This window comes from Chelonia mydas, chromosome 2, assembly GCF_015237465.2.
Source record: "Chelonia mydas isolate rCheMyd1 chromosome 2, rCheMyd1.pri.v2, whole genome shotgun sequence".
Lineage (NCBI taxonomy): Eukaryota > Metazoa > Chordata > Testudines > Cheloniidae > Chelonia > Chelonia mydas.
The window spans coordinates 182369095-182381729 of NC_057850.1; positions in this window are offsets into that span (position 1 = coordinate 182369095).

Here is a 12635-nt window from a genome sequence, read left to right on the forward strand (position 1 = left end):
GAAATTTTAGCCGACTTCACCAACTAAGGTACTTCTGGGGATGCTTGGAATACAACATGCATTATTTCTGCTACCATGTTCCACTGAAAACCCCAAGAACGAACAGGATATATATCTAGCTGACTTTCCCCCATGATCATTTGTGGATTCATGTTGCTCTCCTCAGTTATCTACATTTAGCTGCATAACAGCCAAGAGTCATACTTTCAATAGACCTGAAAAATAGAGTGGGGTGAATAATTGATTTTTCAATTCAGCTAGCAAGCTGAAAAATCAAGGAAAATCTTTAAATCAGTTCTGAAAATATCCATAATTTGGCAGCTAATTAGAAAAGTCCATTTTGGGAACACAGACCTGATGTGTGGCTTTAGCCTATGACCAGAGCACTCAGCTGGGAGGCTGAAGACTCACATTAGAGTCTTTATGCTGGGGTGGTGACTTGAGCTTGAGTGGTTCCCCTCTTAGGGGAGTGCTCTGACCACTTGGTTCTGGGGTGTGTTGCTTTCAATCTCCTCTATTGAAGCTGTTCCATTTTGCATAAATACTTAAGTATTCCTTAGGGTACAGAGAATGACTCAACAGCCTGGTGATTAAGGCATCTATCTCAGAGGTAGGAGATGTAGAGTCAGATTCCTTCTTTGCCTGGCTCAGAGGAGGGATTTAAATCCACATCTCTTACCTCTCAGATGAGCACCTTATAACCCAACTTGAAAGTCCACCCTCCCTGTCTTTGGCACAATGAATATTTACATTTGTATACAAAGTAGACCAGCTTCAGCAGGAGACACTGAAAGCACCTCACCCAGAACAACCAATAGCTTGGGGGGTTATGGCACTCAGCTGGAAGAACAGAGAGGGGATTTCAAGTCTCTGCTCTAGTGTGGGGAGTCAAACCTGGGTCTCCCACATCCAAGCAAGAGCCTTAACCATTGAGCTAAATGGTTATAAAGGGGAGGCACACATACGTACAGTTGTTGGCCCTGTAAATCTTTTCCCTGGCCAAAACTATCAGGTCAAATTCACAAATGGTTTTGGGTCTGCTGAAACTGCACCTTTTGGAGAATAAATGATTCTTCTGAAAAATGTCACCCGGCTCCGTTCAGAAACCACGGCCAGCACCAGATTTTCAAAAGGGCTCAGCACTGGCCTCTTTTGAATATCCCGCCGTAAGTCTCAAAAATGGGAGCTGCTGGATGCCCAGAGCTTTTGAAAATCTGCTCCTTATTTAGATGCCTAGATGGGCACTGAGTTCTTTTGAAAATCTGATGCAGATTGGTGGATGCTGAGCATTTTAAAATCTGGCCCTTAGCTCTTTTGAAAATCTAGCTCTATGTCAAGGGAATCTGCTGACCTGCTAGGGAACTTAAGCCACCTGGGGCGGGGCTTTTGTCCTGCACTTTGGGAGGATTATTTTAAAAAACGTTCTCCTTGTGGTCCTTTATAAGTAAAGTTGAATGCACATCCAACAAAAACACCTGTAAACCTTCTGGGAGGTGAACAGATATGAAGATGCAAACAGCCGGTCCCAAAGTTATGACAGTGAATGATGGTTAATACCCTCTCTGCAAAGACTGAGGCAGAGAAATGCTCTCACCAATGCTCCTTTTAATCTCCTCCAGGCCAGGGCGTGATTCATGATTTTCCTTCCAGTTCTGTATGCTTTGGAGATGCAGATTTGAGGCCTGATTTTTCTTCTCATTTGCACTGGTATAGAATCAGGCATAAAATCACTGAAGATGGTATAAGCAAGAAGAGAATGAACTCCATGTTCAATGGCTGAATGGTGGTTTGGCAAATACGTTTCAAGATCACCTTGTTATCTACAGACAAGATAGGTTGAACTCTGTATGATTCTGCTTCAGACTGTGGTTTCTCTACCACTCAGCACTAAATGACCCTGTGCAACTTTCTGGAATGGGCAGGTGGTCCCAGAATCAGTACATTGCTCTGCTGGACATTTTACTGGACAGAGTAGAAAGGGTGACCTCCACACTCATTTTATCAGTCCAAAGGCTGGCAGAGGCTAGCATGCAAACTGATCACAAATTGATCACCAGAAGGGAATGCACACCTCACCTGCACTGACTATCTTGGGACTTATAGGGTCAATAGACGCATCAGTCTTTGCCTGTGTTTGAGAGAGCAAAGGCCAAGCTAGCATTCAATTTAAGCTATGTGTGCACAGGAAAAGAGAAATAGTCACAAGACCTTTGGCCTCGTCTACACGACAAATGCTTTGGCGGTATAGCTATCCTGGTAGAGCCCCTTAGTGAAGTCGCAGCAGATGCTGATAGAAGAAGTTTTTCTGTCAACATAGGAACACCACCTCCCTAAATGACTGTCTGCAGTGCTGTTGTAGCCATGTTGGTCCCAGGATATTAAAGAGAGAAAGTGGGTGAGGTAATATCTTTTATTGGACCAACTTCTGTTGGGGAGAGAGAGAAAAGTTTTTGAGTATACACAGCTGTCTTCAGGTCTGGGCAAGGGACTCAGAGTGTCACAGCTAAACACAAAGTGGAAGGGATAAGGAGTTAACACATGTTGCAGGAGACCATTCAAGCTGAAATGGGCAGTTGTAGGATAAGGGAGGGTTAGTGGAGGGAGGGTTATTGTTATAATGAGCCATAAATCCAATGTCCAGTGTGCTCTTTCATGGACTTAATAAAGACATTGGATTTATGCTCCAAAAAAGCAGGGAGAGCAATCACCTACAGTTCACTACTGCAAACACAAGGGAGGAACCCGACACCAGCTTCCACAAGGGAAATTCTCTGAAACAAAAGAAACTACTACATGCACGTCATCAGCTTGCCAGTTATTCTGAGCAGTGGAGCAGCACATCCTTGCCAGAAACACATCACCCCCAGAGACCTAATTTGCAAGCATCTGAGAGGGTACTGCAAACAATGAAGAGTGGTACCAAAAAGAAAAACCCCTATACAAACTTTTTTTAAAAAAAAGCATTTGAATGTCTCTCTTTAATTAATCCCCATTTCAGTTCTTCATCAGGGAAACATTTTGAATGAAATGTACATAAGAATGGCTGTACTGGGTCAGACCAAAGGTCCATCTAGCACAGTATCCTGTCTTCTGACAGTGGCCAATGCCAGGTGCCCCAGAGGGAATGAACAGAATAGGTAATCATTAGGGCTGTCGGTAAATCGCAGTTAACTCTAGCAATTAGCTCAAAAAAATTAATCACAATTAATCGCAGTTTTAATCGCACCGTTAAACAATAGAATACCCATTGAAATTTATTAAATATTTTGGATGTTTTTCTACATTTTCATATGTATTGTATTCTATGTTGTAATTGAAATCAGTGTATATTATTTTTGACTACAAATATTTGCACTGTAAAAATGATAAAAGAAATAGTATTTTTCAATTCACCTCATACAAGTAGGGCAATCTCTTTGTCGTGAAACTGCAACTTACAAATGTAGATTTTTTTTTTGTACATAACTGCTCTCAAAAACAAAACGATGTCAAACTTCAGAGCCTATAAGTCCCCTCAGTCCTACTTCTTGTTCAGCCAGTCACTAAGACAAAGAAGTTTGTTTACATTTACAGGAGATAATGCTGCCCTCTTCTTATTTACAATGTCACCAGAAAGTGAGAACAGGCATTCTCATGGCACTTTTGTAGCTGGCATTGCAAGGTATTTACATGCCAGATATGCTAAACATTCGTATGCTCCTTCATGTTTTGACCACCATTCCAGAGGACATGCGTCCATGCTGATGATACTCATTAAAAAATAATGTGTTAATTAAATTTGTGACTGAACTCCTTGGAGGAGAATGTCTCCTGCTCTGTTCTACTTGCATTCTGCCATATATTTCATGTTATAGCAGTCTCGGATGATGACCCAGCACATGTTGTTCATTTTAAGAACACTTTCACTGCAGATTTGACAAAACGCAAAGAAGGTACCAATGTGTGATTTTTAAAGATAGCTACAGCACTTAACCCAACATTTAAGAATCTGAAGTTCCTTCCAAAATCTGAGAGGGATGAGGTGTGGAGCATGCTTTCAGAAGTTTTAAAAGAGCAACACTCCGATGCAGAAACTACAGAACCCGAACCACTAAAAAAGAAAATCAACTTTCTGCTGGTGGCATCTGACTAAGATAATGAAAATGAACATGCGTTGGTCAAAGCATTATCAAGCAGAACCCATCATCAGCATGGACGCATGTCCCCTGCAATGGTGGTTGAAGCATGAAGGGACACATGAATCTTTAGCGCATCTGGCACGTAAATATCTTGTGACGCCGGCTACAACAGTGCCATGCAAACACCTGTTCACACTTTCAGGTGACACTGTAAACAAGAAGCGGGCAGCATTATTTTCTGCAAATGTAAACAAACTTTTTTGTCAGAGTGACTGGCTGAACAAGAAATAGGACCGAGTGGACTTGCAAGCTCTAAAATTGTACATTGTTTTAATTTTGAATGCAGTTTTTTGTACATAATTCTACATTTGTAAGTTCAACTTTCATGATAAAGAGATTGCACTACCGTACTTGGTATTAGGTGAATTGAAAAATAATATTTCTCGGGGGGTAGGGGGGGTTTACAATGCAAATACCTGTAATCAAAACTAAAGTGAGCACTGTACACTTTGTATTATTCTCTGTTGTCATTTAAATCAATATATTTGAAAATGTAGAAAACATCCAAAAATATTTAAATAAATGGTATTCTATTATTGTTTAACAGTGCAATTAATCACACGATTAATCGCAATTAATTTTTTTAATCACTTGACAGCCCTAGTAATCATCAAGTGATCCATCCCCTGTCACTCATTCCCAGCTTCTGGCAAACAGAGGCTAGGGACACCATTCCTGCCCATCATGGCTAATAGCCATTGATGGACCTATCCTCCATGAATTTATCTAGTTCTTTTTTGAACCCTGTTATAGCTTTGGCCTTCACAACATCAATGTAAAAGAAAATAAGAGGAAGAGATGCCCCATGATGGGTTGGAAACCGAGGGTTCCAGAGCATACTTGGCCAGTAGGTCTAGAAATGGTCTCAACCTTGCGGGGAGAGTAGCACAGTTTCACACTCTGTAGCAGCTCTGCCCTTTAGTTACAGCCTCAGAGAAGGTTGTTCATCTTACTGGCCCCAAGTGGAATGCAATCACATTAGCTACTGCTATGTGGTAGGAGGCATGCTAAGAAGATTTTATAGGGAAAAGGTAATTAAGTGTAGTGCAAGGGAAGAGATCTCACATTTCCCACATGTATCTTCTAACTTTAGCCCAATGCTCCCACTTAAGTCAATGAAAGTTTCTTTTTTGGAAGTAGAAGCTGCTTCTCTATGTTGTAGTCACTATTTTAGGTGGTCAGGGCTTCCTTAGCCTGTAGCATCCATGAGGCAAGGGAAAGCCCAGCATTAATAGTTATCTTCACTAGGAAAAAAGGATATTTACTCTTTAATGGAGTTGATATGTATGCAACATTGATCATATAATGATAATATGCACCCAAAAAAATGTTACTAAGAAACACTTGAGTTTAGCATCAAGCTAGTGCTGGATCTGGTATGTCATTTTTTGGAGGACTACTTATTGCACTTCCAGGGGGATTGGTCCTGTGATCCAGCAGTCCTTCCCTACATCTCTAAGTTCTATTAAACTATTGTTATTAAAATAAGATAGTGCCCAAAGGCCGCAGTCAGGATTGGGGCCCCATTGTGCTAGGTGCTGTACAAACCCCTCACTGCTCCAAAAAGCTTTCAATCTAAAGACAAAAGGAGGAGGAACAGGGTGCCATCTGCATCCATTTTTTTCACCATTACTAGCCCACATTAAATATGTAACTGGTGATTAATTGTGATTGCTTCCTTTGATATTATTATGTTAGTGGTTTGAATCCTTTTGGTAATTATTTAATCAGCAGCAAGCAATAGCTAATTCCATGGGACTACTGGTACAATGCAGTTTTAATATCTCTAGGTTATAAAGTGAAGTGTTGAACTGAACATTTTAATGACCAGGGCTGGTAAAGTTTGAAATTGACGACAATGTATGGTGAAGTCTCTTAAATAATACAAAATGCCCTTTTGGCTGGAAAAGGCCGGATGAGCTTGTGGTTGATAAATTGTTAAATTATATCCTATGGCTGACTGCTTGTCTTGGGAAAGTACAGAATGATAAGTGCACAAATTATCATTACTACCTAGAGTGAAACTCTTTCCAAAAAAGAGATGATTTGATAAAAGAAAAGTTATTTATCATGATTAAAAACAGTACATCTGTACTTTTCCACATCTACCAGAGCCTGAACTTGCAATCGGTTTCTAAAAGTACTAGGTCCTGATTTAATGGGTTTTGTCATTGTTTTAGATGACAGATTTTTCTCCCTTATTATTTTCTTCTGCATTTTAGGTAGTAGTTTGATTTCCTTTTCCTTTACACCTTTATCATAATTGGGTATTTTTACAATAGAGATTTTTATACCCCAGTAGGAAACAGATTGCTAAGAGTAATTTGTATATTACTCTTCAACTGATAGGAGCAATGATGTATGGAGTCTTTGCTCTCTAGGTCATCAGTTCAATCCTCACACATATTAGTGATGTCTAAAAGTAGTTACCACCAGTTGAATGTTTGGTGATCCCCGTGCAATACTTTGGTGGACTCAGTCCAGTTGGTAGTGACAAAGTGTCATCACAATTGGCACTAACTGGGCCCCTTTTCTGGCAGTCTCAGCAGAGAAGCCAAGTACTATGTGGGTTTGTAAGAACTTCCCTTTTATGTCTAGAGTGTCCCTCAAAAGTAAGGTCAAAGCACATTGGGAGATCAGTGAAGTGAAGCTTGGAGTGCTCAGCAAGTACCTGTTTTGCATATAAACACAGGGCTTTATTCTCCAGGGCTGCTATTCTGGCACCCATCACTCACAGCAAATTAAAAAAACTAATCAAAAGTAGTCGTTGATGGATCACCATAATTATCACCCCCAATCTGCAGCAGCCATCTCTACAATTAAGGTACAGAGCCTTCTGCAATTCCCCAGAAGAGTGTAAAAGTGCCCCAAATTCTAATTTTTCCCCTCTTCAGAATCCCATGGAAACAGGTGGTGATTTTTTTGTTTGTCAAAACAGAATGTCAAGAACATTTTGTGATACTGGTTTCCCAATTCAGCAAAGTAATGACCTTCAGTGGCACCACTCACACATACACGTTTGTGCATGTGCCTAAATGCCTTGTTGACCCAAGGCCATAGTGAGTCCTCTTTCCCAAATTCCCTGTGTCCTTCCATGGCATTTGTCATCATTTGCAGGCATTTGGGGCATTTTTACTTACAAGCACATCAGCTATTTGCAATAATATTTTTTTCATAGCTTCATAGATCTGAAGGCCAGAAGGGACCATTAGATCATCTGGTCTGACCTCCTGTATCTCACAGGCCACAGCATTTCACTCAGTTACCCTTGTACTGAGCCCAACAACATGGGTTTGACTGATACATAGCTTCCAGACAGGCATCCAGTCTTGATCTGAAGACTTCAACAGATGTAGAATCCACCACTTCCCTTGGCACTTTGTTCCAATGGTTTATCATCTCCCCGTTAAAAATGTGGTCCTTTCTTTTAAATCTATCTCAGTGGGAAATAAACAAACAGCTCAGTTGGCTAATGCTTTGAAGGCCATATTTGACTTTTATAGCCAGACCTGGCCCTTTTGGACCCCATAAAATACCTGAACAAGTCTTCGTCTTCATTCATTATAGTCTGCAGCATTCCTATACCCCTGGTCATGCTGCCACTTTCACTGACAAAAGACCCTGCTGCCTCCCATATTCCTCCTGCTGTTGGTATCAGCGCAATGTCTTGGGCAATGGGTCAAGCTCCACACTCTGGATATTCACATGTCAAGAGGAAGAAAATCTATTTCAGTCCCCATAGGGGGAGAACTGCTGGTGCAGAAGGCCACTAAGCGCTTGCTCTATTGGAGGGAGAATCCAATGAAGTTGACATAGATGTTGAACAAGATTCTGTATTCCATTTCTGCCCTAGGTTACTGTAGGAGAGATGTTGGGGAATTCAAATATAAATAGAGCATGGATTTTTATTTTTTAGTGCACAAGCACTGAAACTATTACTCTTGTCATATGGTTTATATCAGTGAAATTTTGGACTATCTGCTGCACCCATCAGCCATGCATGGTACATGGGCCTGGGATTAAATTTAATTGTACTGCTGAATTTCCATGAGCATTTCTACTCCTTTAATTTATGAAGGGGTCTCCTGTGTTTCAGCATCCCAGCTCCCTTCTTTTTCAGCTTTAAGGTACAGTTTATCAAAGCACTTAAGCACAAGCTTAACTTTAAGCTTGTGCTAAAACCCAACCCTAATCAGCAAAATTTCATTTAAGCACATGCCCAAAGGTAAGCATAGTCTTAAGTGGCTTCTGTGGAGCTACAGTGGTCTAAAACTGAAATAACACAATGAAGAATCAGGGCCCATGTTTCAAATTAATGAAGTCTTAATAATGAGAGCTGTCCTGAGCTCTCTCCTATTAGATCTTCACTGAGAAATGGAGAGCGGCTTCCTCTTCTATAGGCAAATTATCATGTGTGCAGATTAGCAAAGTGGAAATTCAAGAGGGTTTACTCTATTTCTTATATTTCTAGTAACGAGCTAAATGAACATAGCAGAAAGATGGCTGAATGCATAAATATTCTCTTACAAGAAAATGCGATCCAGTGAAATCCTCTTGTGCATTGTCTTATGTAGCTGGTGAGGGGCCAAAGCATACCTCCAGTGTTGCCCAGCATGCTGGTACATCCTTGATGAAGTGCCAAGATTCTGGAATACTACTGGCTGCGCTACGAGAAAGTTACCACCTTCAGCTGCAGAACAGAAGCCACGGGGGAACATAGCAGAAAAGCAGTTAAAGCTGAACTGGCAAATACATTATAAACCCACATTTGGAATGTTTAAGGGCCTAGTCCTAGGGCTGATCCAAAGCGCACTGAAGACCAGAGGAGTCATTCCATTGACTTCAGTGAGCTTTGGATCAGGCTTTATGGTCCTGATTCAGGAAAACACCCATATATCTCATTGAGGTCAATCAGATTTAACCATCAACTTTTAAGTGCTTTCCTGAACTAGGGCCTAACTGAACAAGTCCCACTGACTTCCACTTTTCAGAGCAACTGGCTGAGCCAGTCCTTATACTCTATCTGGGCCATTTCGGTTCTGATTGTAATTTAATACACAGCTTGTCTCTCCAGAGGTCAATCTATTTTACAAAAAAACTTTTAAGCTGTTTTCAAATTCTAGAGCTTCAAACAACATAATTTTACAACTGACTTTAAAAAAAAATGTTCTGGCAAGCAGGCAGTAAAACAAAGAAGCTGAACTGGGGGAGGGGACAGAGCTGGGAAGGACTCTGATCCCGCAAACCTTTACCCATGCAGCTGTAAATCTACCATTTTACTGACTTTGCAAAGAATCAGACCCTACAATATTGCAGGTGGTGTGAATCTTTAGAGGACCACCAGTCCTTGTGTGACAAACTGTGATAATTGGATTGGTTGGGGGCGGGGGAGAATAACTACAGTGCACCAACCTCAGAATGTAATTAAAAGTGAGTCAGTATCCTGGTTAATGGTGTTATATAAAAATGCAAAGTGGCTAACGGTAAGAAAAGGAGGTTTCATTAAGCCATGTGCCTGATGCGAAAGGGTGTCATTGACTCTTTCAAGGATATTGGCTGGAAATGGTCAGGAAGCAGAAACAGGTGCAGAAATAAAGGCAAAGCAACTGATCACATTAAACCCCCCAATCTGCAATTTTCATGAGTACAGGGACCAGATACCCCAGGTGGCTAAAGTAGCTGTGGCACTTGAAAGAAGTCACACCCATGCACAAAGAGGGGAAAGTCAGAAAATAACCAGACTATTTCTGGCCATTCTAGGAAATTCCATTCTCCCAGGCAGTACCCCTAACTGCATTTATATCTTTAAAAGTTGATTTGGCATGGGATGGGGGAAGGGATTGCACCAAAAGTTCAACCCTATTAAAAGAAATGGAAAAGCGAGGGGGAGAGGGGAAGGAACCGTCCTTGGTCTCATAATGAGCTAGCCTCATTATAAGATTAGCTGCAGGAATGAACACCACCCTCTTAATAAGGCACACATCACTATGACAACCACAGAGTTTGACACCCGAGGACATCTTTATTGTGCTGTAATATTTAGTTATTTTTAAAAAAATATTATTTCTAGTTATTAGACTTAGCTTCTCTACAGCCCCTTCTTCTCCGCGTTTGCAAGGCAGGATAGGCCAGAGGGCTAACGGGCCTCTTGTAAGGTTAGTAAATTGCTGTCACGCATCAGTGTCGGAGCCTGCTGACATGATTATCCCACTGTACCACATATAATTAGTAATGCAAAGCCTAGACTGTATTAAGACCATGATTTTAATTATGGTGGAAGCATAAACAAGGGTATTAGTACTATGGAAGTATTGGTAGAGCTATTTGACAGCCCATATGCTAGTCTGCAGGACCACTAGGGATTGCGTGGAATCGGGAGCTGTGCGGTTCCCTGACTGTAATGAGAAGACTGCTGAAAAATTGATGCCGCCTGCAGATTGCACAATCCACTGAACAGCAGGGGGTCGGCTTCTTACATCTCCTACTCTCGGTACAATATGCTAATTTCCGCATGCATATGAGTGTAAAAGGGAAGAAGAAAAGATTTCACAAAAGGAAAAAAATGCAAATGACAACCACAAAGATCACTGCAGAGAAATCCATGAGCTTTATATGGATTAACTGTGTTGGAGCTAGTGCTCGCCTGAGTTTAACCCTTTCCGTCCTAGAACCTTTGGCATCTTTCTTTTGTGGTGCAGAGGAATACTTAAGATGCCTTTGTGGGAAGGAGGGAGGCAAGGGGAGCAAGGAAGGAACCGAAAGGATGGAAGCGTTTTTCATCACGACGCCCCCCTCTTCTTAATGTTGGTGATGAGGTCCCCAGGCAATAGACTATTACTCAGGATATTCAAGAGCTTCTTTGACTGCAGGATGAGGTATTAGAGCAATGCACGGCAATGTTCCTGACGATGTATTTGCAAGGTCCTGGTGCTGTTACAAAATATCATCATCTAGAAGAGGCAGATTTCTAATTTCAAATTCACAAGCCTCCTCTACCCTACCAGACTGGAGAAGGAGATGTACTAGCTTGGCTAATAGACCATCTCTGCAGTAGAGAAATGTGGTGTACTGACTGCCATGTGGTTTCCCCATAGCACGCCTGTTATATGCCATGCATCCATACACAGATATGCTCCCAAAGGTGCCCAGGCAATCACACTCCCATTTGGATTGGACTTGCCTTGAGAGAAGCCAGCCGCTGCCTCCGCCATGCCAATCTTCACCATTGCCAGGACAGGATGTACAGAAATATTCATTGGTACAATAGCTTTAAGGGAGCACAGGGTCCTCTCATTACTGGCCTACAGTGCACTGGTCACTGCCAGGAATTAAGGCAATGCAGGTCCCTAGACAGACTCTCACTCAGGGGGATCCCACAGCTCCATTCCCTATATGACTCCGCTTCCACTCTGGGTGTTGGCTGGCCACCCACACAAGAGCCAGCCCTCAGGCCAGTCTTCTGGCAGGTCAGGGGATCCTTCCTCCCTGGCCTGCATGGGGGAATTACCTGTGTTTCTGCAGTGGGACAAATCAAAGCCTTAATTCTTCTCCAGCCATTAAAGAGATTAGTTGGTACCGCTTTAGGAGAAGTAGTAGCAGGAGCAGCAGCAGGCGCTGTTATGCTTGGTCCTATTAATGCCTAATATGGCTTCTCTATACACCCATTGTTTCCAAGCGTGAATGAAATCCTTAGGAAATATTAGTCATTAAAAAGTTGCAGCTGGGGATGTGTACTGCAGCAGGTGCTTAGCAAAAAGAGAGTGCGTGTTTGCTTTAAGTTGCATTAAAAGAATTACAAGGTGCTGATTTGGCATCCTTGGGTCTGAAGACTGAAAAGCTCATATTACAACCCCGCAGAGTGTCCTCGCCACTCTGTACTTCACCCTATTCTGGAAGGGCCACTTTTAGGGAATCAGAGAGCTGGGCAAGGAGGCAGATGTGACAAGATACTGTCTGTACTCCAAACCCAACCAAATCCTTTGTCTCAGCAAAGAGACCGTCAACAAAGAGGGCTAGTTACGATCGGGATGTTTGGTTCTTTGCTGAGTTGGACACTCGTTTCCTAACAACTGGACTGAGACCATTAATTAATTTCACAACCATCCCTGAATAGCCTCCAACTTTCAGTCAAATGACTGGAGCGTACTCCAAACCCGTGCTAAACACTCTCCCAAAACCACAACCCACCACCCCCAAGATCCTGGGGATGAACAAGCTGCAACATTCCACAGTTATCATAGTGCTGGTCACATTCTAGGTTGAACGGTAAGGCTGTTTTTTTCCGTTTGTGAATCACGGCAAACATGTTTTGATCTTTACCAGTTCACTATTCAGAATCAGTTGTAAACTGTTTTCTTCCCTTGTTTGCTGTTCATTATTCATAGTATGTAATTGCTCGCTCAAATCAGTTGTTTTTGTTCCCTGATTGGATGATGGAAACTTTACAAGCAGGAGAAT